Genomic DNA, 10,382 nt, shown 5'->3' on the forward strand with positions numbered 1-10,382 from the left:
TAGGGGTGTTCGGATCGGTAGCCCAGGGCTCGACATCCCTGGGGGGCCCAACGCCGACCTGAACGCCCACATACTGCGGCGGAGCCCGGGAGCGAATAGTTCCCTGCCCCGCCGCTGATCACTGCCATAGGCTGCAGGCCTAGTAGGTCTGAGGGCTATGTGGTAGTGAAATCCCGGCGCAGGCATGGTGATGACATCATAGCGCGCCTGTGCTGGGAGGGACGCAGGACAATGAAGAATGCGTGCCTGCCTCACCATGCCGGACACAGGTAAGTATTAGCTTTTAATTGTCTGTGTGTGCCAACTTTGGGGGGGGGGGGGGGGGCAGAGGAGGACATGGGGCAGTGTGGTAGCAAATCAGTTTGGGGAAGGCAGATTATTAAATGGGGCAAATCACTTCATGTGGGGCAGATTATTACTTGGGGCAAATCACTTAATGGGGGCAGTGTGGGGGAAAATTACTTTATGGGGGCGGTGTGAGGCAAATTACTTTATGGGAGCGGTGTGGGGCAAATTACTTTATGGGGCGGTGTGGGAGCAAATTACTTCAGGGGGTGCAGTGTAGGGGCAAATTACTTCATGGGGCAGTGTGGGGGAAAATTACTTCAGGGGGTGCAGTGTGGGGGCAAATTACTTCATGGGGAATTGTGGGGGAAATTACTATATGGGGCAGTGTAGGGGAAATTACTATGTGGGGCAGTGTAGGGGAAATTACTATATGGGTGTAGTGTGGGGGAAATTATTGTGTGGGGGAAATTACTATATGGGGGTTGTGTGGGGGAAATTATTGTGTGGGGGGAATTACTATATGGGGGCTGTGTGGGGGAAAAGGTGGAATCTGATTGGTTGCTGTGGGCAACTAAGCCAGTTCTACTTTACTGTGTTTTTACATTTATATCTCTATTTCGCCATAGCAATCTGCACCTGCCAGGGGTTGTGCGGGCTGAATTTTCCATACAGTTCTACTTTACACCAGTTTGATAAATGACCCCAATTATGAAAAATAGAACGTGTCTGTGTAACAAACTCTGCAGAGACGAGATGCGGCTGAAAGAATTTGTCATGGTGGTCTGGGTCAAACGGAGGAGAAGAAGAAAGAGAAGGTCTACATGACAGGAGATGTCACTGGAAGTAAGAGGTATGTGGTGCTGTATTTTCCTATATGTAGAGCGGGCTAAGATTTTAATTTGTAGATGTGTTAAAGGGGATATTAATTATTGATATTTATGCAAATCTTGATAATTAATATTCAGAAATAGGCGTAATCGTCTTATGATGACTCCGCCTATTTATGCCTTAATGAATAACAAATCACTGCTGATTGCCTTACGCTAATCACTAACTACCCTAACTGCATGCGCCTTACTGACTACCACTAGCAATCACACGTTACACAATAGGTATAAATGACACAGTATTTATTAATAATACACTAGTAATACAATGCCAACAATATACTACCTCTATTGCGGCGATACTTTACAACAATAAAGGAATTATTATGTTTATAACTATATATATCTATAACAAGTGGATAGATATATATTGTTATAACCGCGCACTACAATATAAATACACACACTAATACAATATACTAACACGGTTCTAACTACACTAACACAGTCCCAAATCCACCCCAAAGTCTATTATTTATGACAATACACATTCATACACGTTACCAGTAGCCCACCCAAGCCTGACCGTATGCTATCCCTATGGGGTACGACGAGGGTCAATGGTGGTCTTACAGGGGTGTAAGTAAACCACAAACTGTAATAGGGGTGAGGTATCTAGGGGTATCAGGGCAGGGACTTGGGTGATAGGATAAACAATGGGTACAGGGGGTGAGGGTATACAACAGGGGTAGGTATGATATAGGGAAGGGTGGATAGGAGGGTGATATAGGTTGTTGGTGGTATAGGGTAGCGTTTAGGGTAGATAGGAGGGGGTATAGGAGGGTAATAAGGTTATAGGGTAGCGTTGGTGGTATAGGGTAGATTATAGGGTCGTTAGGGTTGATAGGGGGAGGTATAGGAGGGTAATAAGGTTCGTTGGTGGTATAGGGGAGCGATACTTATGGTCTCTTGCTCGTTGTCCAGGGGGGCTCGTTGGTCCAGGGGATGCTCCTCTTGCTGGTGGACTTACCTGACTGCTGAGCGGAGCGCCGTCGGTCTATTTAAACTTGGCGGCTCCCGCTCGCAGTCTTACTATTGGCGCCGTGCGCATGCACACCGCCAGCCTCAATACGTGGGCCGGAGCGGTATTATGACGGCACCGCGCCGGCCCGAGGATCTCGGAGCGCGCTTCCAGGGGGGGGATCCTTTGATCCTCCCGCCTGTGAAGCGGACGCTTACCTCCGGTGCTGTAATTACAGCGCCTGAGGTCAGCCACTCACAGGGGCATGGGAACTCTTTGTTCCCATGTCTCTGTTAGGCGCACCATCTCCGGCGCGGCCGGAGATGGTGACAAAGGGCAGAGGATCTTATTGATCCTCTGTCCTTTGTAGAGGCCGACGCTGGACATAATTGTCCAACTGTCGGTCTCCTCCACCCACCCAGCAGGCGTATTTCGGCGGGATTCCGGCATATATGCCCATAGATGTTTGGGGCACATCTATAAGCATATATGAACGGACATTATTCATATAGGGGCAGGAATAAGCCCTCCTATATTATAGGGGCACATATATATCCACAGATGTCTGGGCCACATCTATAGATATATATATGTACCCATACCCCTGAAACATGGCTCACATACACAGAGATGCATGCTGCCCAGGGGGCACACATACATCTCTATATGTGCACCACATCCCAGCCGGACGGGCCCAGGAGAAGGGCCTATACATATATATATACATGTCAGGGCATATATACACACATATATATATATATATATATATATATATATATACACACATATATATATACATATATCTGAATATGCCACTTCCCTCAACAAGATGTTACCTGCAGTCCTATGTAACAGCCCAGATAACAGTGCTAACTTTCTGTGTGCAGATAATGTAGTAGATGTTCCCTGCAGTCCTATGTAACACCCCACATAACACAATAATTCACTGTGTTGAATTAGGACTGCAGGTAACATCTAGGACATCTGTACTCAGAGAGTTATGAGATGGTGGGGGTCCGACTCCTGACACCCCCACCAATCAGCTGTTTGAGGAGACCGCGATGTCCCAGTGAGCGCCGCAGCCTCTTAGCTCGTTACCAAGCACAGCGCTGTCCATTTGATAGCACTGCGCTTGGTATTACAGCTCAGCCCCAATCACTCAGATAGGACAGAGCTGCACCAAGACCATGTGAACGATGAATATGATGTCATATGGCCTAGGAAGAGACTGTGATGCTCAGAAAAAAAAACAACTCAAAAACACCGCAGCCTCTTCATACAGAATCTTTTTTTTAACTAAAATGGAGGGAGGGGCCCGTGTGAGGTAGACAACCCCGGGCCTCACATGCACTTAATCCACCCTTGGCCATTTTCTACCGAACCGGGTGACACCAGCCCTAGCAACGCCACTGAAAAAAATTATATTGACATAAAGCTGTCAGTACGATTCTCTAGAAGTAAGGTCAAGCAGAGGCACACAGCATTATAAATCATGATAATACTATACGCTCCTGCAAGTCCAGAACGGAGGATCACGCTCACATACGGAGGGTGATTTCCATAACTTACTCGCTCATGTGAAACAGCCCTTAGGCATCACTAGTATATAAAGCACATTTTATAATGCATGGTGAGGCTTTAGGTTGAGAGTTTGTTTCCTGCATGTAATGATATCACCTCTGCGCACAGATAAGCAGGGAATTGCAGTAACGGAATCTCTATAGAACAAGAAGTGGCGCCTATTATTATTCTTTGTGGCTAGTGGGAAAACCGCAGGATTTTATGGGGTTTGTTTAAATATAGATCTTGACACTAAAAATGTTAAATAACCACCAAAAATTATTTTAAAATGTTAAACATAAAAATGTGATTTAAACAATAGGTCATTTTCTGATGGCACATTTCCTTTAAAACATAGTAGACTCGTGATTTTGCTCCCTCTAGTGGGAAGTAACTGTAAGTAACTGTACTGTGACAATCATTTTAGGCTGCAGGTTTTCTAACCTGATCAAGATGAGAATATACGTAATGATGCAGTTTCCCAGTTCCTGAGATTTAGGGCTCATGCACACTAATGTATTTTCGTTCCGTGTCATTCACTTCAATCGGTCCGCAAAAAAAAACGTAAGTTACTTCCGTTTCTGTATGTCCGTATTTTCGTTCCACAAAAAAATAGAACATGTCCTATTATAGTTCGCGTTACGGACAAGGATAGTACTGTTCTATGAAGGGCCAGCTGACCGCAAAATACATACGGTTGTGTGCATGAGCCCTTAGGCTAAGGCTACGCTGCAACTTTTTCTAGCGCTACAGATTGATTTTAACTACTTAGCAACACAGCAGCAATCCAAAGGAATACATTAGGTTTAAGTGAGAGATGGCGGTAGTGCTCAAGATTGTATACAATCAATCATGGCTAGAAAAACTTACAGTGTAGCCCTATCGAACCAACTGAATTTGGGTTACTTAAAATGAGGTTGTCCATTGCAGCAAATACCTTGCAAAATGGCCACAGCGGCTCTCACTGTGAAGGGTATGTGACTTCTAGTCAAATCAGTTGACGTAATCACCCCCACCATCACCAACAGCTCAGTGTGGTGGGTGGGGGTCCTAAGAGAATCTCAGGCATAATCTGCACTGTGTGTAGGTGGCCTAGGAGTAAATAAAATTGTTGAAAAGCACAAGAATAGGACATGTTCTATTTTTTTTGTGGGGCCACGGAACAGACATACGGATGTGGACAGCACACAAGAGTGCTGTCTGCATCTTTTCAAAAAAATGCTGTTCAGATGTGGATCAAAAATACATTCGGGTGCATGAACCCCAAATTGAGAGAAGTACAATTCATTAAAGTTGAGATCTGGCAGGAACACGCAGCATTGTAGATCATTATAATGCCGTGGGTCCATGTGATAGGAACAGCATTCAGGAATGCTCTTGTTACTTGTTACTCTGACACACGTAGCGTGTTTCTTGAACTGAATATGCTTGTGTGAAATTGGCCTAAGTAGATTATGCACTTTTTTCCTGCGGGGATTGTTGTGCGGAAAAAACGCAGTGTAAGGCTAGGTCTACACGACGACATTTGTTGCGCGACATTTTGTAGCACCAATGTCGCGCGACAATTTTAATAATGGTAGTCTATGGTGTCGCACTGCCATTCGAGATGGATTTTTCTGCAACTGTCGTGTCGTAGCATGTCGCATGTTGCAGTGCGACACCATAGACTACCATTATAAAAATTGTCGAGCGACATTGGTGCTACAAAATGTCGCGCAACAAATGTTGCAGTGTAGTTCTGCCCTATCCGTCGTGCGACTTATTGTCGCGCGACAAATGTCGTCGTGTAGACCTAGCCTAAGGCTACATTCATACGACCGTATGAATGAGTCCCCATCTGTTCCGCAATTTTGCGGAACGGGTGCAGACCCATTCATTTCATGTGCTGTCCGCCTCTGCTGTTCCGTGCCGCGGCCCCGCAAAAAAATAGAACATTTTCTATTCTTGTCCGCAATTGTGGACAAGAATAGGCATTTTCTATGACAGTCGTGGCCTGTGCGGTCCGCAAATTGCGGCCGGTGTCTGTGTTTTGCGGATACGCAAAACACCACTGTGAGGAATATGGATTAATATTTACTGTTAGCCATGTGCTTACACCCCCATTTGCTGACAGATAGCGGAGGTAGTGAACGCCACAGGAGGGCCCTGCTTCAAAGCCCCCAGCCCTGATTGTCATTTGATTCACCTTTTTGTCAGCCCCCATGCAAATAGGCTTTCACTCCACTAGATCTGCCATCTGAAAAGCAGATGGTTGAAACCCACAGGGGTCCTAGCTCAAAGGATGCCCCAAGTGGATAGACTCACTCCTCAGTCAACCCGTTTGGAGCCAAGCTAAATCCAGCAGGAAAACCCCCAGCAGGAGGTATCAGCCCTGTCAGGATCAATGCGACCTCCCAGACATGTTGACACCTACATTTCATAAGGAATTATGAATCACCCGGCCATCGCAGACACAAACCGGATACATATTTGTGTCCCAGTGGCCACAATGTACGTGCCCATGGTCTTTGTTTAATAGGTCGAGGTCAGGGAGGGGAGATATCCATATCTCCCCACAGAAACCAAATAACGGTACCAGGTTTGGACTCTGCTTGTAGCCGAAACCCAGGCAGGTCCGTTGGTCCCAGAACCATCTCCCTGTGACCCTCTGGTCTGGAGCTATGAAAGCTAAAGAGTTTTGTGGGTCATTTGCTGCCAGCCCAGAAGAGGTGGGAGTCGGCTACAGGCTAAAAGTCTTGTGCCAGCAAGCAGGCGTGTCTTTCTCTGAAGAAGGGTCACATCTTACAAATGTGTTTAGAGGGACCCAGGAACTAGCTGAGATCACGGCCCTTCATGTGGACTCCAGCAAAGAACATCTCACACCAAAAGGAACTTTCATCTTACCCGGTAACTGACTTTTACTCTGCTTAAGGCCTCAAGCACACGACCGTTGTGTGCATCCACGTCCGTTCCGTCATTTTTCACAGTTTAGCGGAGGTCCCATTCATTTCTATGGAGCTGTGAAAAAAAACTGATAGCCCTCCGTTTTTTCTCCGCGTCCGTCCAAAAAAATATAACCTATCCTATTCTTGTCAGTGGAAAATGGAGGACGGACCCATTCAAGGCAATGGGTCCGTTAAAAAAAACGGATGCACAACTGGTACGTCATCCGTGTCCGCGTCCGTTGTTTTTTTACAAGACCATGGTGCAATAAAATTACACTTTTTATTAACCTTCCTTTTTTTTCCCCTGTCAGACAAAAAAAAAGGAAGACACAAGGTAACACCACTGAGGCCAAATCGTACACGGACCACTGAAGCCAAATCACTGACAGTGAAAAAACACGTCGTGTCGTGTGCATGAGGCCTAACCCTGTTGTACCCATATAACCCGTATCTGTAACCTCAGACCACTGTGTATATTCTATTTGTGGTCGAGGCTACAGCCGAGAGCAAGCGCTATGACGAACCGGGAACCTGTCAGGAACCTGATTACCTGACTAAAATGGCTGGAGGTGTGCCCTTAGCCATGCCGAGGGTAGACCTAAAAGGGGGCATACCCTGATGAGTAAGGAGAGAAAAAGGAGAGGGAGGGTGGGGCACCGAAAACGCACGCAAGTGAAGGAGGGGGCGTGCTCCCTTTTAAGCGAGCCTACGCCCCTCCCACAAATGCAGGCTGACATGTCAGCCTTTTACTACTTGTGGTCGAGGCTACAGCCGAGAGCAAGCGCTATGACGAACCGGGAACCTGTCAGGAACCTGATTACCTGACTAAAATGGCTGGAGGTGTGCCCTTAGCCATGCCGAGGGTAGACCTAAAAGGGGGCAAAAACCACACCTGAGTAGGAAGAGAGAACCTTTATTGCAATGATCAATTACAGTACCAAACTGTGAAAAGCCTGTGAAATCTCGGCTTGGGGGTTCGGTATGTAGCGAGTGAAGCAAGAGGAGCGCCAGCGGCCCATTCTCCGGATGACGTGGCCGGGAACGTTATGCTTTGAAGCCGCGGATGCTGCCCCAATACGGAAGGAGTGCCCTGAAATGGCCTTTGGGTCGAAACCCAAGCCCGAAGCCAGGGTGCGCACGTGCGAGATGAACTGGGAGGTCGTGAGGGCCAAGGCCTGGAACGGGAGCAACGGGCTGTCTGGGCCTGCGTCTCCCAGGGCTGCTAGCAAACTCCCCAGCACCTGGACCGGGCACCAAGCGTTGGCAGATTGGTAGAAGCGTACCTCCACCGGTGGACCTACCTGCATGGTTTTGGACGTGAGGAGGTACAAGGAGAAATGGTCGTCGTGCCATGCCAGCTGACCCCTGGTTAAACCCTTGGCCCTGGCTGAACTGCGGGTGAATTCGCCTGGTCTTAAGAACCCGTAAAAACCGAGGTACATTGCTGCTTTGATGACTGTGCTGGAAAGGAGCCCAAAAGGAAAGGCGTCTAGGGAGGAGGAAAGCTTTCTAAACAAATCCCCTGACACCGGCTGCCTGGACGGGATGGCCACGTGGTTGCTTTTCTGAACGCCCCTGAGGGTTGCCCTGACTGCTTGGGAAAGGAAAACCGACCTGCTTTCGGGGTCTTCTAACATGGAGAAATGTTGGACCCCGGACAAGTACAATTTGATGGTGTTGAAGGATAGCTTGAGATCCTTGTGACAGTAGGCAATGAAAGCTGTGATGTACGTGGTCTTATCGGTGTCTCGTCTCGGATGCAGACCCGTGAACCTGTTGAAAGGTGTTCCATGCGGTCCTGTAGTTTCTGGCAGTGTTACGAGATAAAGACTCCTGCATCAAAGATTTAGCTGAATCAATGAGAAAGTTTAATCCATCACCAGATTTTGGTACATCGGAGGAGATAGCCCCACACGGTCTGCCTCTGGCATGACCTGAAAGAAAGTTTTAAAATTAAAGCGGGACAAGGCGTCTGCGGCCACATTATGTACTCCTTGAATGTGTCTGCATGCCACATGGAAGTTATGTTCCAATGAAAGCCAGACTAACCTGCGGACAAAGGACATGATCTGGGGAGACTGTGATCTGCCCCTGGTGACTATGTCCACCTACTGTCTGATTGTCGGTTACAAACACCACTGAAGAGTTGGCCCATGTACTGCCCCAAACCTGGGCTGCTGCTACAATCGGGTAAACTTCCAACAAGGGGGCGATTTCAACGCGGCTCTAGCGGATGACACCTCTGCTGGCCAGGCACCCGCGAACCATTGGTTTCCACAGATCGCCGAGAAACCTCTGGAGGCGGCGGCGTCCGAAAAAACCAATGTGGAAGCTGGGCCCGGCTGAGGTATGAACAAGGAGACTCCATTCCATGAGGCCATGAAGTCCTGCCACATGGCCAGATCAGCCAAGGCTTGGGTGTCCAAGGTGACGAGACTGTCTTGCTCGGGGGCAGAAGGGAGTAGCTGCAGGAGTCTGGACATGAAGGCCCTGCCCTGGGGCATGACTCTGGTGGCGAAATTGAGCATGCCGAGCAGGGACTGCAACTCTACTTTGGTGCAAGTCCTGCTACCTGCTGACCTTGCAATGGCCTCCCTGATTTTTACCAACTTTTCAGCTGGCAACCTGGCTTCCATCCTCCCTGTGTCCAGGATTATGCCCAAGAAGGTGATTACCGTCGCCGGGCCTTCTGTTTTGGAGGATGCCACCGGGACGTTGAGTTGGGCAAACAGCTGAAGCAGCGCCTGGAGCTTGCTTGGCCGGCAGTCTGGGCTTTCGATTAACAGAAAGTCATCCAAGTAATGGATGACCAGAGGGCAACCGCAGTGGTTGACCAGGATCCAATGCAATGCCTGGGCGAACTGGTCGAACAGCCAGGGGCTGCTCTTGGACCCGAACGTTAGGCGATTGGCAAAGAAATACTGATCTTCCCACCGGATGCCGTAGAACCTCCAGAGCTGTGGATGAATGGGCAGTAATTTAAAAGCATCGGCGATGTCCGCCTTTGCCAACCATGCCCCCCGACCTACTTTGAGGATCAACTGAATAGCTTCATCTATGGTGGCGTAGCTCATAGAAAACTCCTCGGAGGGTACCAAAGAATTCAGACTGGGTGTGCTGGAGCCATGTGGAGCAGACAAATCATAAATTAAGCGTTTTTTATTAGTGAACTGCTTGGACACGATGCCCACGGGGTTTATCCTCCAAAGGTCAAAGGGTATGAAGGAAAAGGGGCCGATGAGGAACCCCTTTTCTACTTCAGACCTGATCAGCGCACCCACCGGCTCAGGATCACTGGTTGCCGACAGCAGGTTGGGCCCTTCCCAAGAAGTTTGTGGGAGAGCTATCAGGCCTGTGTGGAAACCTGCTGTGAACCCGGAAACCAGGAACTGCACGAACTGAGGGTTGTGATGATTCTGTAGCAGGGATGCTAGCAGAACCACATTGACCCCGCTTAGTCAGGATGGCCTGGACCTTTGAGGACAAGCCAACTGGGGATGAGCCCTGAAACAGCCCGCGCAAACGTGAAGGGCCCTGCATTTGTTGTAGTAACACGCATTTTGATTAAAGTTATTACACACCTGGCTGTTGCCCAGGAACACTATCGGCCGCCCTAGCTTGTCTGTGGATGGGCCAGACCGCTGAAGGGGCCCAGAGCTGCCGGGGAGGGACCTGCCCTGGGACGTGGAGGGACCTGAGTTGGGGCACCACTCTGCTGAGTGGGCAATTGATTGGCAAGAGGCGCATGCTGGGGCCCTGAGC

Source organism: Bufo gargarizans, chromosome 6, assembly GCF_014858855.1.
Source record: "Bufo gargarizans isolate SCDJY-AF-19 chromosome 6, ASM1485885v1, whole genome shotgun sequence".
NCBI lineage: Eukaryota > Metazoa > Chordata > Amphibia > Anura > Bufonidae > Bufo > Bufo gargarizans.